Source organism: Chelonia mydas, chromosome 2 (genome assembly GCF_015237465.2).
Source record: "Chelonia mydas isolate rCheMyd1 chromosome 2, rCheMyd1.pri.v2, whole genome shotgun sequence".
In the NCBI taxonomy this organism is placed as follows: domain Eukaryota; kingdom Metazoa; phylum Chordata; order Testudines; family Cheloniidae; genus Chelonia; species Chelonia mydas.
In genome coordinates, this window is record NC_057850.1 from 220,572,718 (window position 1) to 220,594,444 (window position 21,727).

The 21,727-nt window shown below is 43.0% G+C and overlaps 1 protein-coding gene across 5 annotated transcripts in view; it reads right to left on the reverse strand.

Annotated features, from left to right (window-relative positions):
• RUNDC3B (RUN domain containing 3B) overlaps positions 1–21,727 on the reverse strand; it is a 145,555-nt gene that overhangs the window by 107,395 nt on the left and 16,433 nt on the right. The gene's annotated exons all lie outside the window — the stretch shown is intronic.

Here is a 21,727-nt window from a genome sequence, read left to right on the forward strand (position 1 = left end):
GTGAACTGCCTGCTGGGTTTGAAGTTTGTGGCCCTCTCGAGACATCCAGACAGACTTATGTGCAGTGCTGGGGAGAAGCTGGTAGTCATGGTACAAGTAGATAGTACTGACACAGGGAAAAGGTAGGAGACAGGTCCTGGGGTCCAATTTTAGACTGCTAGATAAGAGATTAAAGTCCAGGACCTCCATGGTAGCATTCTCTGAAATGCTTCCAGTTCCACATAAAGGGCCCATTAGATAGGAAGAACTTCAAGGTCTCAATGTGTGGATGAGACAATGGTGTTCAGAGGAGGGATCTAGGTTTATTAGAAATGGAGGAGCCTTTTAGAAAAGGAGGATCTTGTACAGAAAGGATGGGTAGAGCCCTGCGCGGATACAAAAATGATCAACCCACGATCTGAACCGGGATCCACTAGCCATCTTTTTACCTGTATCTGTGTCTGCACCGGCAGCAGCAAGCCATCTCACAAGGGCTAGCAACCGGGGTGGGGGCAGGGTCTTGCAGGGAAGAGGCAGTGTGAGGGTGGGGACTGAGGGTAAGGTGCAGGGTGGGGGCAGGGTCTCGAAGAGAAGGGATGGTGCAGAGAGGGAGGCTGGGAGAAAGCGGCGTTGCATCACATGCTGCTCCCGGGGGCTAGCAAGCAAAGGCACACAGCAGCAGCAGTGCATGTTGCATCACAGTGGGCCGGAGTAGTGGGGTGCCAGGGCCCCGCCCGCTCCAATCCCTGGTCAGGAAGGAGCGTGGCGAGCAGGTGCTGAAAAATCTAAGAATGTTGGGAACCATGAGGAAAGGGATAGATAAGACAGAAAATGTCTTAATGCCGCTATAAAAGTCCCTGGGATGCCCACACCTTGAATACTGCATGCAGTTCTAGTTGCCCCATCTCAAAAAAGATTATTAGTATTGGAAAAAGATACAGAGAAGGGCAACAAAAATGATTAGGGGTATGGAACAGCTTCCATATGAAGAGACTACTAAAGGCGGGGGACATGATAGAGGTCTATAAAATTATGAAAGGTGTGGAGAAAAAGTGTTATTTACCCCATCATATAAGAACTATGAGTCACCCAAAGAAATTAATAGGGAACAGGTTTAAAACAAACAGAAGGAAGTACATCTTCACACAATGCATGGTCAGCATGTGGAGCTTGTTGCCAGGGGATGTTGTGACAACCAAAAGTGTAAGTGGGTTCAGAAAAAGTATTGGATAAGTTCATGGAGGATAGGTCTGTGATGCTGTATAGAATCTGGGGGACACTTTAGGATATTATGAATACCAATATTGTAATGAGTTGTGCCAGATATTTTTGCCTTGCACACCTTACACAGCATGTTATAATTTGCTAAGTATGATAAATCTTGTTTATGGGTTTGTATCACCTTTGTATTGTAAAGTTATACGTATGTCTGTAGTTCCAAACTTGTGCTGTACATCTGGCTGACACCCCCAATAGATTGGTTTCAGCATTGCCTAGCCTGCCTGATGGCTCATCAAGAGATATCAGTGATACAACTGACCCACTGAGAAAAAGCAAGGGCTACACCTTATGACTTGGCAAAGCATGCAGGGGCATACCTATGGACAGAACTCTAAGGCTTCCAGGTCATGGGCTGTGCAGATTGGGTTTGGAAATACAAGCTGTATGGCAAAAGACTATAAAAGACAGCTGCATCTTCTCCATTTTGTCTTCAGTCCTGCTTCTTGCCTCTGGAGTAACTTTTCTACAAATGAAGCTCTGAACAAAGGACTGAATGACCCATCCAAGCTGTGGATGTGTTCCAAAGGGACTTTCAAGCCAGCATATTTACCAATACTGCTAAGAACCTGATATATGGACTTTGAAGTCTTTGTATGTATGTGATTGCTTCGCTATTTAACATCTCTCTTCTTGTTTTTTCTTTATAATAAACCTTTAGTTTTAGGCACTAAAGGATTGGCTGACAGAATGGTATTTTGGGTAAGATCCAAACATATACGGACCTGGTAACATGGCTGACCTTTGGGGTCAGAAGAACATTTTGTATATGTGAACAGAGTTTTTTAAATAACTTCTCACTGTACTGGACCTAGGTGTTACTGGGAGCCAGAAAACTGGAATGCAATAAGGGGGCAGTGTGATTTCTCTTCCCACCTGCCCCCAATCTTTTTTGCCTCTTGATAACCAGTGTGGGGATCAGAAGCAGTTTGTGACTGGTTGGGGAGATTAATTTCAGTGTTACCCACCAGTCTAGGGAATATCTGCTCTCCCTTTTGCAGCCTGTCTGGACCTCGGCATTTCCAGTGAGGGCAGCCCTAGACACACTGGGTCACAAAGTCCATCAGTGGTTATTAGCCCACATGGTCAGGGATGCAACCCCCTGACTATCAGAAGCTGGGACTGGAGGACACAGGGATGGATCATTTGATAAATTGCCCTGTTCTGTTCATTCCCTCTGAAGCATCTGGCACTGGCCCCTGTCTGAAAACAGGATACTGGGCTAGATGAACCACTGGTCTGACCCAGTATGGCGATTCTTGTGTGTGTCCTGGGAAGGGGTAGCCTTTGGGAAGGGAATGGCTTCTGGTTACAAGCATGTCCAGAGAAGTGCTGTTGTTCCAGTAACCAGTGTTGGCCAACATTTTAGTGCATAACTGGGATGTTGTCCTGCTTGAGCTTGCTGTACTGGGTGGGCACGCATAGCAGCACTCTCTCCAGCAGACCATTCTGTATCTGAACATGAGTCCATTTCAACAGTGTCCCGGTAAAGGTCAACGATCTTGTGGGTCATTGTGAGGTTCTGTTGGCACATGTCTCTGCTCAGCTGCCTATCCTTTTCCTACAGTGAAAGATCCTTCCAGTACTCAGTGCTTTCAGATCTTTTCTGAGAGGCGATGAGAAGATCTGTAAACATTTCTTCCCTTGTCCTGCATTTTATTCCATGAAGATTGGCAAACTGCCCAGATGTAGATAAGGGGCCTGTCCTGAAAGGTCTTGGAATTTCAGATGCAGGGGCTGTGAAAGATATGAATTTTAACAAATAGCTCTCATTCTTATAAAGTTCAGTTTCCATGACAGCAACGATAAATTTCCCCCACTCTTTTGGAACACCACCCCCAGAGCTTCTTCCCTGTCTTGGAAGACCTGTCATCATGGGTCGTTTTTCACTTTTTCCTCCCCCCCCGGTGCCTAGGAACCCTATTATGATGAATCTTGTTGTAATTATGGGATATTTTCAGAGCTGGGTGGTTGTCCCAATTTTAGACAGGCAGCATGTGCTGTTGTTTTACAAGGTCCAGTATCCAGGGGCAGTGGGTGTCAGGCAAATAACAAACAATGGACTGGGGAATCGTGGCAGTGAAATAAGAGCTATATAGTGATTGCCTTTAAGCCTCTTTAGGCAGTGATTACTTTGGAGGATGTTACACTGATTCGTATGACTAGGAAGCAAAAGATAGCCTTTTTGAATAAGTCCAAGGACAGACCAGAAAGATAGCAGTGATACATTCACCAGGATGGTCCCCCAAAAGCATTTCAGGAGTGGGGATCATGATCTATGTTGGCATAAATGATAAATGCTGCTGTACCATACCTTGGGAGACATGCCAGTTCTCGCTTACAGACAGCCCCCCAACCTAAAGCAAATACTCACCAGCAACTACACCCCACACAACAAAAACACTAACCCAGGAACCAAACCCTGCAACAAACCCCGGTGCCAACTCTGTCCATATATCTTTTCAAGGGACACCATCATAGGACCTAACCACATCAGCCACACCATCAAGGGGCTTGTTCACATGCACATCTACCAATGTGATGTATGCCACCATGTGCCAGCAACGCCCCTCTGCCGCCCTCTCACTCAATAACAGACCTAAAAGTGGCAATTCTTCAACAACAAAAACAGACTCCAACATGAAACTGCAGAACTGGAATTAATTTGCAAACTGGACACCATCACATTAGGCCTGAATAAAGACTGGGAGTGGTTGGGTCATTACAAAACCTAAACCTAATTTCCCCCATACTAATTTCCCCCTACTGTTACTCATACCTTCTTGTCAACTGTTTGAAATGGGCCACTCTCATTACCACTACACAAGTTATTTTTCCTCCCTTGGTATCCTGCTGTTAATTGAAGAATTGCCACTTTTAGGTCTGTTATTGAGTGACCAGGGAGAGTGAAGCGTTTTCCTACTGGTTTTTGAATGTTACAATTCTTGATGTCTGATTTGTGTCCATTTATTCTTTTGCGTAGAGACTATCTGGTTTGGCCAATGTACATGGCAGAGGTTGCTGGCACATGATGGCATATATCACATTGGTAGATGTGCAGGTGAACGAGCATCTGATGGTGTGGCAGATGTGACTAGGTCCTATGATGGTGTCCCTTGAATAGATAGGCAGACAGAGCTGGCAACAGGGTTTGCTGCAGGGATTGCTTTCTGTTGTGTGGGGTGTAGTTGCTGGTATTTGCTTCAGGTTGGGGGAGGGGGGGCTGTCTGTAAGCGAGGATTGGGCTGTCTCCCAAGGTCTGTGAGAGTGAGGGATCGTCCTCCAGGATAGGTTGTAGATCCTTGATGCGCTGGAGAGGTTTTAGTTCGGGGCTGAAGGCAATGGCTAGTGGCGTTCTGTTACTTTCTTTGCTAGGCCTGTTCTGTAGTAGGTGACTTCTGGGTACCCTTCTGGCTGTCTGTTTCTTCATTTCCCCAGGTGGGTATTGCAATTTTAACAACGATTGATAGAGATCCTGTTGGTGTGTGTCTCTGTCTGAGGGACTGGAGCAAATGTGGTTGTATCGTGGAGCTTGGCTGTAGACAACGGATCGTGTGATGTGTCTTGGATCAAAGGTGGAAGCATGTAGGTAAGTACAGCGGTCAGGTTTCCGGTATAGGGTGGTGTTTATATGACCATCGCTTATTTACGCTGTAGTGTTCAGGAAGTGGATCTCTTGTGTGGACTGGTCCAGGCTGAGGTTGATGGTGGAGGGGAAATTGTTGACATCAAGAATTGTAACATTCAAAAACCAATAGGAGAGCACTTCACTCTCCCTGGACACTCAACAACAGACTGAAAAGTGGCCATTCTTCAACCAAAAAAAAAAAACCTTCAAAAAAAAAAACCACACTTCAACAAGAAACTCCTGAGCTGGAATTAATTTGCAAACTTGACACCATCAAATTAGGCCGAAATACAGACTGGGAATTGCTGGGTCACCACAAAAAGTAATTTTCCCTCTGTTGATACTCACACCTTCTTGTCAACTGTTGGGAATGGGCCACATTCACCCTGACTGAATTGGCCTAGTTAGCACTGGTTCCCCAACTTGGTAAGGCAACTCCCATCTTTTCACGTGCTGTATATTTATACCTGCCTACTGTATTTTTCAGTCCATGCATCTGATGAAGTGGGTTATAGCCCACGAAAACTATTGCCCAAATAAATTTATTAGTCTCTAAGGTGCCACAACAACTCCTCGTTGTTTAAGCAGTAGTGCAGACCAGCCCTCAGTCTCATCTCTAAATGCAACAGCAGAAGCAACACAGCAGCTTAAAAAAAAAAAAAAAAAAGGTAGTCATAACACAGCATCAAAAGGAAGCTCCATTACAGCCCTGCACTACCTCTGGAATACATCATCATTGGTGAGGGGGAGTTTGCAAAAGCTCAGCCAAGGGATTACATTTAAATCGTTCCTGTAATAATTTCAATGGGATATTGAAATACTATTATAATTTAAAGTATTAACAGCTTCTCTTGTTAAACACCAGATTGTTTAGATAATATATTGCTTGAGAGGATTCATGGGTTAATCTTGGTAAACAGAAATAGTGGGATTTAATTGGAACTTAAGATCCTTAATAGTCATTGATTTGTTTCTCTCAAGACCTTACCTTGAATAGCTTATTTTAGGTAACGGAGTTAAAAACTCTTGTGTTTCACAGGATGTAGTTAAGATTACTTACCTCTCCCCATTTATAAATAGTTTTTAAACCAAATAGGATTCACCAGCCTTTAAAAAAAAAAATTCCTGTCCCCATCTATAGATAACTAAAAGAATTTAGGATATACTGAGACAAGACTCACTACTAGGGTGATCAGATGTCCAAATATTTGGGGCTGTCTCTTATATAGGCACCACCCCACTCCCGTCCTGATTTTTCACACTTGCTATCTGGTCACCCTACTCAATACTGACTTTGGAAAGAATATACTTTGGTCTTAACTTACCTCGAGATGAGTTTCCTCCCCACCCCACCCCCAAAAGGAGAGCCAACGTTGTCAAAGGAGTAATCTGCTGAAAGCTCTCCACAGAGATATACAGAAGAGATTGTAAGTACAAAACATTGTTTGTTGTTCATATTTTGTTTTTTTCTTTAAAGAAAATAATCAGTTCATAAGTGTGATTATTTTGTTTGTCTTTAATCATGATGACATCCCCTAAGACATGGAAAGAACCCCATGTGGCTAAAATAGAGGGAGTCACATTCCTGAACTGGCATTCAGAGAAAGAATAAGGATGGAAGTCTCCACCATTTGATCCCTTCAGAGCCCCTATACAAACCTGTTTACTAGGGCTTTACTCAGGGGTCACAAACTGGCAATTAAGCTATTAAAAAAAGTATGAGGAAGCATGCTGCTTAAGACTGGGAGAAAAAACCAAAAACCCCACACACTTTCTCCATTAACAAAATGTGACAGTATGACGTTTTAAAATTTAACCATTCTTTATGAAAAGTTACTTTTCATTCTAGTTCTAAACCACAAAGTTATAGGGGACTACTAAAAATGCCCCATATTTTTCTCTGAATACAAAGCACAACAACAGGTATCAGCCCAGCAACATTCTGCCTGCAATGGAACACTTATATCACCCATTATAATCACGACAGACTACTTTTTTCACCCACACAAAAGGTATGGCATTCAAAGCATATTAGTCATTTCCATCAATAAGATGCACTCTTTCAAGCCCTATATTTCATAACATATTTCCTCCAAAGAGATAATAAAATGTTTTATGACAAGTCAAATCTTGATTTTATTTCTCTCAAATTTTAAAGTAAAATAACCATGTACAGTGATCTCTCTCTAGAATATAATAAACTTTTACTGCACCACTAGCAATTTCCTATTCTGCAATACATCATGTGAAAACTTAGCAATTTTTTAATATATAATTTTGATAGCTCATATATATGAGCTATGCTTAAGCATTTTTTTCAGTTTACATTTTAAAACTGCAGGAAATTATGGGGGGGAGAGTCAGACAATTGCTTAATGATAATAGATGTTGAGATTCAAAAAGTTAAAGCTGTACAACTCTTAAAACACAAACTGCCAATATCCCATGTCAAAATATACAATACAAATACCCTTAAATTAGACTCTAGTAAATCCTCAAGCAGCATTTTTCTTACTTTATCCATACATTTTTATTATGATGGAATTTTGTCAGTTTGCATATATATGGTGAAATCTAACATTATTGACACTTACCAATAAAAGTCTAATCCTTCCAAGCCTAATTCTGTGAAGTGCAAGTTTTTGCTTTACTCTGTTATGACACTATTTACTGAGCTCCGGCGGCAGGACCATGGCCCCACTCCCTGCTCTGCCCATGCTTGGTCGCTTCCCCCCAAAGCCCTGCCCACCGCTCATTTGGGGGCAGAGAGCAAAGAGGAGCAAGTGCGGGTGGGGCCTCGGGGCAGAGCACAGGTGAGGGGAAGCAGGGAAGTACTGGGTCTCCTTCTGAGTGTGGGTCCGGCACCACAATGCCATTGTAAACCTGGTACTGGCTGCACAGGGCAGCGACCCGGAGCAGCCAGCTTCAACCGCCGTGAGAAATGGCTCCCTCCCACTGCTCACCCAGGTCCGGCTGCCAGGGAGAGCAGCTGAATGTAACTCTGGTGGGGAGGGGTGAGCGCAGTGGCCCCAGGCTGGGCGCCCCACCAGTATCAGGAGGTACGAGTCACCTATGCTCTTTCAGGAATTGCATATATGCTCCAATCTGGCTAGAAGACTGCCAAGGCTTGTGGTATGATCGACTCCAAAAATCAAGAAGCTCTTGAGTTCTTAGAATGGCTGACCAACCTGATTGCCTTCTATGAGGAGATAACTGGCTCTGTGGATATGGGGAAAAGCAGTGGGCATGATATCCCTTGATTTTAGCAAACCTTTTGATAGAGTCTCCCATACTATTTTTGCCAGCAAGTTAAAAAAGTATGGATTGGATGAATGGACTATAAGGTGGATAGAAAGCTAGCTAGATTGTCTGGCTCAATGGGTAGTGATCAATGTCTCGACGTCTAGTTGGCAGCCGATATCAAGTGGAATACCCCAGGGATCAGTCCTGGAGCCGGTAACTTTCAAAATCTTCATTAATAATCTGGATGATGGGATGGATTGCACCCTCAGCAAGTTTGCAGATGAAACTAAACTCGGGGAGAGGTAGATATAGGGTCAAGAGTGACCTAGACAGATTGGAGGATTGGGACAAAATAAATCTGATGAGGTTCAACAAGGACAAGTGCAGAGTCCTGAACTTAGGACGGAAGAATCCCATGCACTGCCATAGGCTGGGGACTGATTGGCTAAGCAGCAGTTCTGCAGGAAAGGACCTGGGATTATAGTGGACGAGAAGCTGGACAGGAGTCAACAGTGTACCCTTGTTGCCAAGAAGGCTAATGGCATATTGGGCTTCATTAGTAGGAGCACTGCCAGCAGATCGAGGAAAGTGAGATTATTCCCCTCTATTTGGCACTGGTGAGGCCACATCTGGAGTACTGCGTCCAGTTTTGGACCTCTCACTGCAGAAAAGATGTGGACAAACTGGAGAGAGTCCAGCAGAGGGCAATGAAAATTATTAGGGGGCTGGGGCACATGACTTATGAGGAGAGGCTGAGGGAACTGGACTTATTTAGTCTGCAGAAGAGCAGAGGGAGGGGGGATTTGATAGAAGCCTTCAACTGCCTGAAGGGGGTTTCCAGAGGATAGAGCTAGGACGTTCTCTGTGGTGGCAGATGACAGAACAAGGAGCAATGGACTGAAGTTGCAGTGGGGGAGGTCAGCTATTAGGAAAAACTATTTCACTAGGAGAGTGGTGAAGCACTGGAATGGGTTACCTAGGGAAGTGGTGGAATCTCCATCCTTAGAGGATATTAAGGCCAGGCTTAACAAAGCCCTGGCTGGGATGATTTATTTGAGGTTGTTCCTACTTTGAGCAGGAGGTTGGACTAAATGACCTGCTGAGGTCTCTTCCAACCCTAATCTTCTAGGATTCCAAGAGTCTTCAGATACTTTGCTTTCTTGGACTCAATAAAGTAACCCTCTCCAGACCCACATCTCCAAAGCTCTGCTAAATACTGAAAGGTGACAAATGCATTTTAATAAGTTAATTAGAAAAAGAGGAAAGGGGGAATAAAAAGGAGTCCAAAATTCTCTCAGAGCTCAGAGGAAGAAAGAAAGGCCCTCTAGTGTGAAATTTCATGATGTACGTGTATAAAGACACACACACCATATATACTTATGCATCAAGTCATTGTTCAAAAGGTATTTGATGAGAATTTTTGTTCAGTAAATCACTGAAATTAGAAAAAGTTATAGAAAGTTCCCTGCATTGTCAAGTGGGTAATTACTCAACATTCTTTGTCACTTTGTGACAATTATATTTCTACCCAACTGTGTGAAATCTCTCTTCCTCTGACAGCATGACAGCAGATAGTAATTATGCTACTCAAATATCAGCCTATACACAATGTTCTTCACATAAAATTTAGGAAAAAAGTATAAATTATTTAAGTAATTTATAGAGTATTAAAAGGTAAATTGCAAAATTATATATATAATTATACCCTTATCTTATGCATTATCATCTCCATGCAACCCCATAGCTGTTTACGGAACTTGGAATAAACTAAGATCTCCCAAGTCCCAGTCCAGCACCCTAACTGGAAGACTGGTTACCCTTCTCCATATACTCAGCAGAAGGGTCTACTCTAAAACATGCATGAAACACAGGTAATGGATGTTCGCCTAAAGCTGATGGGTGACTAGAAACTGATCCGGGGGTGAAGTAGCAGCCAAATCTTCTAGAAAACTGGATCCAGCCCCAAGGCATCCCTAAATCTACCCATGCTATGCTCAATAAGGAAGACGTGCCCCTAACATAGGGTACTTTGGAGAGAAAGCAGCACAAGGAAAAATGTCATAGAAAAACCATAGGTAGATAAGCCATCTGTATCAGTCTTAAAAAGCCATATAACAGCCTCACAGGCCAAAGACTCACAACAAGGCTGCAAAAGGCCCTTACACAGGGAAACAAGGCAGAGAGAACATTCAGGCCCAAAGCCTCAGTGCCAAGGCAACCTCCATTTTTCTGATACCACACATATAGAAGATTCCCAACTAAGGCATTGTGACAGAGTGCTCAAAGCAAACAGGTGAGCTAGCACTCTGATCACTTAGGCAGCAGTTCTCGTGGAGAAAGGTGACTGGGGATAATCATCTATCAGGCTGGGAGGGCTAATGAAAAGTAGCCATTAGTTGAGGTGTATAAAAGATGACACAGGAAGGAAGTGAGGAGGGAGGACCTGGGCTAACTGAGTCTAGTATGCTTCAAGATCTCAAGGAAGGCAGACCTCTGTTCCTCCCTTGACCTGTAGGAAAGGGTGAAAGGGCAACCAGCACTCTAAATACTTTGCTGCATGAGACTGTATTGATGTTGATGATGGGAACATAAATCATTCACACAAAGTTTCCACTTACTGTCTGAGAGGTTTCTGGGGCATCAGAGGACAGGGATGGAGCACGCCCTGTTACAGATGTACAGAAAAGTTCTCAAACTCCTCTTTAACAGCATTAGATACTGAATGCTACAGTGCTGAAGAAGCCAACAAGATGGCTAGAACCAAAGTAAACAGTGACCATTTCTTTCAATGTCAAGGGGGTTTCCACTGATATCAATTACTTTAATGCAGACAAATCTCTTTGGCAAAACTCAGTCCCAGACCTTCAATTTCTTGCTGAACTGCAGAAAAGGTCTAGAGGAACAGATGTGCCTCTTCCTCTATGATGAGGAAGTAGTTGGGGCTGAGCTTGACTCACCTTCATTTCTTCTCTATTTTTCAATCTTGAGGATTTTTCATAACCAGTCTTCAAGAACATCAGGACTTTGGCTTTTAAATAACTAGGCTCTTTAGAATGGGGTAGTATGTTCAAGGAGTAAGGCCTTCACTCAGGCACTGGGAATATTAGTTGGTGATGGGCATCTTTCCCCTCCATGATGTGCACCATTTGAATCCAGACTTGCTGGGATCAGTTATGTTGATCACAATGAGAACAACAATTGACTGTAGAACAGGATCAAGAAACTTACACACAAAACTAAAGACAGCCATGGAGACTATGCACCAACAAGGAACTAAATCTAAAAACTAATCACTCACTAATAAAACTATACTATCACTAACAGAGCTTCAATATGTACTTGCACAGATTAGGATTTTGGGTGTTGGTTGTTAAGAAAATGAAAAAGCACCAAAGGAGGGTATACAGGTTCTAACCTCAAGTCTGTAAAGTGAGATAAGTGAACGTTGAAACTATATTTCCTTATAACATTGGGACCCAAGTGTTCAGTAATGCAATAGGGTATAAATTTGGCCCCAACAATCTGAACACCCAGTTGGAGCTCTCTACAAAGAAGAAATAGTGTAATCCCATGGAGGGATGATCCATACCAATAACATGCTGAAGATCTGATCAGTGCATCCTATTTTTAAAACATTCCAAGATTACACCGAGTTTTTGGAAAGTCTTATGATGTTACTCTGTAGACAATTGTACAGCAGAATGGTATTGCACAACATAGTTCCATTTTTATAGCTTCACATAGTTCTAGGGGATTTGAAAGAAGGCACCTAGTGCCAACAGCACCAACACAAGCTAAATATGCCAGAATCAACAAGGCTCCATGGTTCAAGTTCAAGGAGCATAGCATTAAACATCAGAAGGGAAGGAGGATAATTATTTGTACTAACGTAACACGTAGGACCCCTAGTCAGGGGTCCATTGCTGTACAAACACAAAACCATAAGACAATTCATGCCCCAAGAATGTAAAACATAAGGTCTGGAATAATATGCACATTTCTAATTCAATTGTGCCCTTGTTAAATACCTACTACAAAGAAAAAAACATTGAACCCAATCTCTAAAACAGTAGGTAGCAACTAGGGCTGTCAATAGCAGTTAACTCAAAAAAAATAGCTGTGATTAATAAATTCCTATCAGTATTCTATTGTTTAACAGTGGGATTAATCGCGATTAATTTTTTAAAATATTTCTGGATGTTTTTCTACATTTGATTTCTATTACAACACAGAATACAAAGTGTACAGTGCTCACTTTATATTTTTCATTACAAATATTTGTACTGTAAAAAGGACACAGTATTTTTCAATTCACCTTATACAAGTACTGTAGTGCAATCTCTATCATGAAAGTGTAACTTACAAATGTAGAATTTGTTACATAACTGCATTCAAAAACAAAACAATGTAAAACTTTAGAGCCTACAAGTCTAGTCAGTCCTACTTCTTGTTCAGCCAATTGCTAAGACTAACAAGTTTGGTTACATTTACAGGAGATACTGCTGGCTGCTTCTTATTTACAATGTCACCTGAAAGTGAGAACAGGCATTCGCATGGCACTTTTGTAGCCGGCATTGCAAGGTATTTACTTGCCTGATACACTAAACATTCACGTGCCCTTTCATGCTTCGGCCACCACTCCAGAGGACATGCTTCTACACTGATGATGCTCGTTAAAAAAATAATGCATTAATTACATTTGTGACTGAATTCCTTGGGGGAGAATTGTAGGTCTCCTGCTCTGTTTTATCCACATTCTGCCATATATTTCATGTTATAGCAGTCTCGGATGATCACCCAGCACGTTCTTCATTTTAAGAACACTTTCACCGCAGATTTCACAAAACACAAAGAAGGTTCCAATGTGAGATTTCTAAAGATAGCTACAGCACTCGACCCAACTTTTAAGAATCTGAAGTGCCTTCCAAAATCCGAGAGGGACAAAGTGTGCAGCATACTTTCAGAAATCTTAAAAGAGCAACACTCCAGTTGGGAAACTACAGAACCCGAACCACCAAAAAAGAAAATCAACCTTCTGCTGTTGGCATCTGACTCAGATGATGAAAATGAACAGGAGTCGGACCTCTAGGCTTTGGATTGTTATTGAGCAGAACTCGTCATCAGCAAAGATGCATGTATTCTGGAATGGTGGTTGAAGCATGAAGAGACATATGAATCTTCGCGAATCTAGCATGTAAAGATCTTGCAATGCCGGCTACGACAGTGCCATGAGAACACCTGTTCTCACTTTCAGGCAACATTGTAAACAATAAGTGGGCAGCAGTATCTCCTGCAAACTTGTCTGTCTGAGTGACTGGCTGAAGTAGGACTGACTGGACTCGTAGGTTCTAAAGTTTTACATTGTTTTATTTTTCAATGCAGTTGTTTTTTGTACATAATTCTACATCTGTAAGTTCAATTTTCATTATAAAGAGATTGCACTACAGTACTTCTATTAGGTGAATTAAAATATACTATGTCTTGTTTTTTACAGTGTAAATATTTGTAATCAAAAATATATAAAGTGAGCACTGCGCACTTTGTATTCTGTGTTGTAATTGAAATCAATATATTTGAAAATGTAGAAAACATCCAAAAATATTTAAATAAATGATATTCTATTATTGTTTAACAGTGCAATTAATGGCTTGACAGACCTAGTAGCAACTCTTTCATGGTGTGTACCACATCTTAATATATAAATTCTCATCGTTCACCTCTTCTTTTTTGTGATGACCATTTCCATTGCCATTTGCATTTGTCAAGGCTGATTCCCCACTCTAGCACTTTGAGTGCGGAGGGTGGGGGCCCGTAAGGATTCTAAAAATTAATACTGGCCACTCCAGCTTGTATTAAACTCCCAAGGTTACAGCTTTTCTCTGATCTTGGATAGGTAGATGCTGCCACCACCCAAGTGCAAAAACCCCTTTGAGAACCCAGAAAGGCACACTTGGGAATTCCTTCCTGTAGGGTACCCTCAAGCCCTTTCAACCCCCTCCAGGGAAGAGCAGAGAAAGAAAACAAAGAAAATCAGCTGTTGCCACCAGCTAGTTAAATATGTGCACAAACCTCTTAGGACACAAAATCCAATCCTGTTCTTAAAAACGGTAAAATTTTATTAAAACCAAAAAAGAAAAAATACATTTGAAAACTCGGGCTATTGCTAGATTTAAAAACCCCACTTACAAGAATTAAGCATCAAGAATAACCTTCTTGAGGTCCAGCTTAAAGGTTACAAGCAAAACAAAAGCATTTGGGGTTAGAACAGAGGAGTCCAAAAGCCATAAAGAAATAAAGAGAGATAAACCAAACTGCATCATCCTAGACATTTCCTGATCTACTTACATATGTGGGGGTTTCAAGTGAGTAGTTTCTAGGTAGGATTCTGATGATTTTTCATACCTGGCCCAAAGCTTCTTAGAGCATAGCTGCTCTGTCCCTTCTCTCCGGGAGAGCAACAGACAAAGGGGAAGTTTTTTCCCCAATTTTAAAAAGTTCTAGCCTTCCCATAAGCTCTTTTGGTCAGGTGCCCACTCCCTTCCTTTTACCTATGCAGGGAGACTTTTTAACGCTTTATAGGTAAAACAAGTAGAGAACTACTAAGGGGGATTTTATACCTAACTGGCTGGCAGGATGTCCATAAAAGGGAGCTACCCCCACCTTTCATTTAACACAGCATTCACAAAACCTCTCTATGGCAACTCTGGCAAATGCTTACTTGAAATATTTTCCTAATATTACTTTGCCATTTGTCTTTCATATGATTTAACACCTGGAAAAAGAGGAGATCACCATGTGGCCAGCCAGCCAGCCAGCCATCTGAAGGCCATCGTCAAGTACTCCATGGACAATCGTTTGGAAAACTGCACTAAAATATTCAGATTGTTCTACCACACTTTGACTAGAAGATCCTAAATGACAACACACCTAAGAGGTTTTACTCTTTTCTCAAAACCAAAGTCAAATGTGCTTTATTCTCAGTTTTACCCATTAATTACATTTAAACAAACTCACGTTGACAAGATCAGTTCTTGCACAGGAAACAGGAGATCCCACAAAAGTTGAAATCTTTATTCATTCTGACAGCATATTTCAAGTTTACAAGGATAAGATCTTAATTACTGTATACAAGAGAGAAAGCAAATTTAAATTTAGGCACCCAAGTTAGAGAAATTTGAAAATCTAAAACCAGACCACTCATGTTTCAATTTTGCTCAACACATGCAACCCCCAAGCACCAATAGCAAAAACACTGGCATCAGTTTATAGGCAGAGGTGCTATACTGAATTAGGCAAACTTTAAGAAAAGGTAATAACTCTGCCATAATATTGTAAAATGGAAGCAAAAATATTTAGCACAGTGGTAGTGGTTAGATTTTGTTTTTTAAAAAATTATATATTTTTAATTGAAATGTTTTCCCCCCCAAAAAATAAGGGGAGAACAGAGAAAGACAAAAGAACAAAAAGGAATGGGAAGAGAGGGAAAGGAAAGAAGAGCGATGTCTTGGTTTCCAATTTCCATCTGCTAGGAATTAATCAAAGGTTTCTAAAGAGTTAGACCAAATCTTTTCAAGTTTGTCGGAGGTCCTTCTCCAAAATGTTACTCACTAGGTCAACCAATTTGCTAAGCCAAGCTTTTATACCTGGAGGCAGTCTGTTCTTCCATCTAAGCAATATAATCCATTTGGTTATAAGCACTGCTCTACAAAAGTGGCGGTTTCTTATTGTAAATGGAGGTTCTTCGAGATGTGTGGTCCCTATCTGTATTCCACATGTTGGTACGCATACGTGCCTCATGCCCAAGTCTGGAAATTGTTCAAAGCAGTGTCCATTGGTCTGCACATGTGCCGTAGCTCTCCTCATGCTTCCATCTGAAGGTGTAAGAGGCAGTAAGAGAAGGTTACTCACCTTGGGCAGTAACTGAGGTTCTTTAAGAAGGCTGTCCCTGTGGGTGCTCCACTTTAGGTGTCAGAGATTTGTAGCAGCAGTGCCCCAGTTGGCCATGCTGCTCCAAGTGATTACCCCGCATGCACAGCCAACCATTCCCCAGTTTCTTCTCTACCCCAGAGGATTGACATGAAACTCCAAAGTAGAGGGAAGGATGGGGGTAGTGGAGCACCCACAGGGACAACCATCTCAAAGAACCTCAGTTACTGCCCAAGGTGCGTAATCTTCTCCTCTTCTTTGACAAGCGTCCCTGTGGGTGCTCCACTTTAGTGACTGTAGAGCAGTGCCCCCCAGTGGAGGGGAGGGGCTTCGGAGTTTATTAATGTACTGTGGAGTGCGCCAGGAGTCCAAACTGTGCATCTGCAGCTGATTGTTGTTCTAATGCATAGGTGTTTGGTAAAAGTAGGGGTGAATGCCCAGGTGGCTGCTTTACAAATGTCTGTGATGGGTACATTATTGAGAAAGGCTACAGATGTGGATAGCACTCTGGTGGAGCATGTGCAAAGTCCAGAGGGAGTTTGCAGATTGCATGTATCCAATTAAGTTACCAAAGGTATAGATATCCATTTAGATAGTCTCAGCTTGGAGATGATTTGACCCTGGGAACGTTCTACTGTGGATACAAAAACAGTCTGGAGGATTTTCTAAATGTTTTTGTTCTTTCTGTATAGAACGCTAGCGCTCTGCAGACGTCCAGCATGTGAAGGGAGGCCCACCCTTCTTGCAGCTGTGATAGCTGCTAGGAAGGTGACCTTCACGGATAGGTGCAACAATGAGCAGGTTGCTAGTGGTTCAAAGGGTTTGCCAATGAGGCCATGGAGAATAAGACTGAGATCCCACATGGGGGTCGGGTCCCATAATGTGGGATAAGTGTTCTCTAGGTCCTTAAGGAAGCGTTCAGTCAGTGGGTGAGTTAAGATAGTTACTCGTCCACCTTAGAGTGGAAGGAGGTGATGGCTGCTAGACTTGCTCTGAGTAACCTAGTAGATAGGCCCGATTTTGTTAGTGTCAATATGTAGTCAAGGATTATGGGTAGTCGGGCCAACTGTGGAAAAATCTGCTTGTCGTAGCATCAAGTACAGAATCATTTCCACTTGCGTGAGTATGTCATTTGTGTGGTCAGCTGCTGACTGTTCAGTAGTATATCTTGTACTCCCTTAGAACAGTCTGTCTCAAGTCCTGTCATCTATGGATTAGCCAGGCCTTGAGATGGAGTACTGAAATGCTGGGGTGATGGAGACATTCTGCATGAGCAGATGAGGCACAAGGGGAAGGGTTCGTGGTGGTCTCACAGCCATCTGCTTCAGGTATCAAAACCATGGTGGTCTGAGCTATGTTGGTGCAATGAAGATGACCCTGGATTTGTCTTGCTTGATCTTGTGAAGGACATGGATCAACAGAGGGGGGAAAGGCATACAGCAATGGGGCCTCCCATATCACAAGGAAGGCATCTCCCAGAGTCATGCTCCAGTCCGACCAGGGAGCAGTATTGCGGGCACTTGGCATTGTGGGCCATTGCAGAGAGATCTATTTAGGAAAATCCCCATTGTCTGAATATAGTTTTTATTATTCCGGAATCTATCTCCCACTTGTGGGTTTGTGAAAAGTTCCTGCTTAGTTGGTCTGCTGTCGCATCCTGGCAACCAGGCAGGTAGGATGCTATGTTGTTGGAGATGCACTACTGCCAGAGGACTGCTTCTGCACAGAAGGGATAAGATCGGGCCCCTCCTTGACGATTTACATAAAACATAGTTGCCAAGTTGTCCATGAGAATCTGGACAGTCCTGTTGTGGATCAGAGGGAGAAAGTGCTGTCAGGTGTTTCGGACTGCACTTAGCTCCAGTAGATTTATGTGGAAATTGGACTCCTCTGGGGACCAGCAATCTTGGATGGTATTGTCACACAAATGTTCCCCCCATCTCACCAGAGAGGCGTCTGTGGTGACTGTTACAGTTGGAGGTTTTTGTTGGAAGGGGACACTGGAGCAAACGTTTGTATGTTGTGTCCACCATGTGAGCATGTCTTTCACCGTGCTGGGCATTGTAAGAAGTCTGTTAAGTGAGTGCACGTGTGGCATATAGATAGTGCAGAGCCAGGCCTGTAGGCATCTCATGTGGAGCCTGGCATGTTTCACAACAAATGTCGTTGCCACCCTGTGCCCCAGGAATAGTTGGCATGTTCTGAGGTATGTTTGTGGGCTGTCTCTTACTGTTGTAATTATATTTGTTAAGGTAAGAAAGCATTGTTGGGGTATTCGTGCTGTTGCTGTGAGGCAGTCGAGGTATGCCCCTATAAAGTCCAACTGTTGGGTGGGCGTCAGAGTGGATTTCTGAAGGATGATTTTGTAGCCCTAGGTTCATAAACAGGGTTGTGTGGCGTAGATTGCTGCCTGGTGTATTGGTGCTTTCAGAAGGTAGTTGTCTAAGTAGGGAAAGATTATCACACCCTATCTGCAAAAGGTGTGCTGCTGCGACGGCAAAAACTTCGGAAAAACACCCTTGGGGTGGTGGACAGGCCGAAGGGGAGCACTCTGTACTGATAAAACAAGTTCCCTAGAATGAATCGCAGGAAACACCTGTGTGCCAGGTGAATGGTAACATGAAAGTCAGTGTCCTATAGGTCGAGGGCAGAGGGCTAATCTCCTTTCTCCAATGCCAGAATTATAGTTGCTAGAGTCACCATTTTGAAAGGCTGTGTTCTCATGAACTTGTTTAGTTTTTGCAAGTCAAGAATGGGACTCCATCCACCTGTTTTCTTCTGAGTGAGAAAGTAATGTGAACAAAACCCTCTACCACGGTGTTGAGCTGGTACAAGTTCCAGATGATTTACTTCCTACTCTAGCAGGTGCACGCGAGAGTGCTCCCTGAAGAGGGATGGGGAAGGGGAGTGGGTAGATGGAAAAGAGATAAAGCCCTTCTGGATAATTTCCAGAACCCATTTGTCCATGGTGATGGTTTTCCAGACTGGGTAGAATGGCGATACTGTCCCCAAATGGGCTGAAGATTGGATGGAACTCTGGGATTGGAGAATGTGGCGTTTTCGTGTCCTCGACCAACACTTCAAAACGTTTGCCTCGGAGTGGATGGTTGAGACATAGACGACTGATCTTGTGTTTGTCGTGGTTTTGTCTGCCTCTGTTTGTTGCGCTGGTCATAGTGTCTTTGAGTTTGGGTGTATGGGGCAGCCCAGAATCGTTGATTATAGAATCGACCCAGTTTCTTTTTGTTTGCAGGGAAATAGATTCAAAGTGCCTTTAATGTTGCTCGGAAGTCCTTCAAGGTGTGCAAGGAAACATCCGTGCTCTCTGCAAACAGTTTTTGGCCTTCAAAAAGTAGGTTCTCTATGGTTGCTTGAACTTCCCTGGGAAACGCAGAAAGATAGAGCCTGGAAGCCCTAATCATGACTATGGACGTAGCGATGGATCATACCACCGTGTTAGCAGAATTGAGAGAAGTCTGCAGGGCCGTTCTGGCAATGAGGGAAACTTCTGCAATGTTGGCCTTGTATTGCTCCTTTTTGTCTTCTCGAAGATGTTCAATAAAGGTCGACATCTGAGAAAACATGTTGTGCGTGTATTTGGCTAGTAAGGCTGAGTAGTTGGCTATGTGGAATTGGAGAGTAGCCGACGAGTAGACTTTCCTTCTGAAAAGTTCTAGCCTTTTCCAGTCCTTATCATAAGGGGTGGTTCTTAGCTGATGTTGTTTCCCCCTTTGATTAACCACTTCTACTACCAATGAGTTTGGGGTAGGGTGGGTGAACAAAAACTCAGCCCCCTTAGCCAGTGCATAGTACTTGTTCTCAGATCTCTTACAAGAGGGTGAAGCTGTGGCTGGTGTCTGCCAGACAATTTCTGCAGGGTCCATAATTGCTGCATTAATGGGTAGTGCAACCTTAGCTGATGGAGAAGCTCGAGTATATCTGTCAGTCAGTTTATGCTGTGTCTCTGGTAGCTCCGTGTCTCCAGTGTCAAGGGAGTCAGCTACCCATTTAAACAGATCTTGAAAGGATTTGAAGTCACCTCCAGATATGGGGGTGGGGAGCAGCATTATTGTTTCTTCTGGTGACAAAAGGAGATATTGGTAGGTGCCCTCAGGCTCATCTTCAGGTTCTCCTACTTCCTCCTCCAGCGTTTCTGAGGAAGCTGGGGCAGGTGGCAAAGGTGATTGCATTGTTCTGGACCTGGGTGGGTTGAGGGGGCCTGATGTTCTGATCCCTGTGTAATGCCCATGGGTCCCAGTATGCCCAGTTTGGTGGGAGGAGGCACTCATTGTGGAGCCTGCCAGCCTCTTCCATCCATCTAGCCTCTTCCATCCAGGTGCTGCAAGGGTCCAGGTTTGGGTGAGGAATGGTGAGGGATGTACATCCCTGCCTCCTCTTCCTCCTCATTGCTGGAAAGAGGAGGGGCGGAGTATATGCAGGGAATCCATTAACAGAAAGGGTTCAGTGGATAAATGTACCAGACCATGCACTCAACCCTTCCAAAGACCATCTACAACCCTTATAGTCATACCAGAACAAGAACTGGATCCAGCAAATATACTAACATCATAAGATATAATAACCCTAACTCATAAATCCATTTGGAGTGTGCAGCATAAATACTTTGTTAACCTCCAATATCCTGTCAACACTGGCCCGTAGTCCCCTCCTCTACTTCCTCCTAAAAAGGAAAGAAAAAAAGTGAAGGGGAGTAGGAGAAGGTAAAGTGGATACATTTAAAGGCCATGCAGAACAAAGCAGTCAGACTTATGCACAAAAAGACTTCAAATGTACTCTACATTATGACTATGGGGTATCAATTCAGCAATATCTTAAGTCTTTCCAAAAGCACTGCCAGGAAATAAATCCATACCAGAGGATCTGTTCCTTCAGCTAATGCAGCACACTACATAGTTGGCCAGAGAACAAGTATGTGGTCCTAGTACCAGTGAAAAAACAATGTCAGAGCCTAGAAGTGCTTTCCATTCCAGGATTTAGGTAGCATTCAATCTTGAGGCAGTGGAGTTCTCACAGAGTCGGTGCCCGATTTTACTTCCAGAGGGCACTGCACTTTCCCACAGCTTCCAAAAGAAGTGCAGGCTAAGACCAAAGACCCCAGAGTCCTTCTAAAGCAGCAACCCCCTTTGGTGAACAGTTGAAGCAGATTTTACCCCCCAGAAAGAACTCAAAGGATAAACAGATTTGAATTGGATTGTACTGCCTAATGGATTATCCCACAGAAGAGCAATAGAGTTTCATCTTGGCCACACAGAAAGCTAAGGAGATACCCCTCTACTAAGGCAAATTTCAAAATTCTAACAGCAAAAATGAAAGGGGAGAATAGGGAGAGGAGTTTAATCCGCAGGCCATTATTTCATACTGTTGTTAGAAATTGATTGGGGAATCTCAAATCTATTTTTTTTAAAAACAGGAACATATAATGGACAGCATATAGTGGACAAGGAGACCTTTAAGGAAGTTTTCTGCCTCTTGAGGCTTTTGAAAAACATGAGTCTCTTCTCTGTACTTTACATGGAACAAGACTGGAAATGTCATAGTATTTAAGGCCTTTTCACCTAGTCATGTTCCTTGCATTATTAAAGGCAGTCCTGCATTCCATATCTTTAGCAAGGTCCAGAAAAATCATGATCTTAGAATTAGAAGCACCCCATC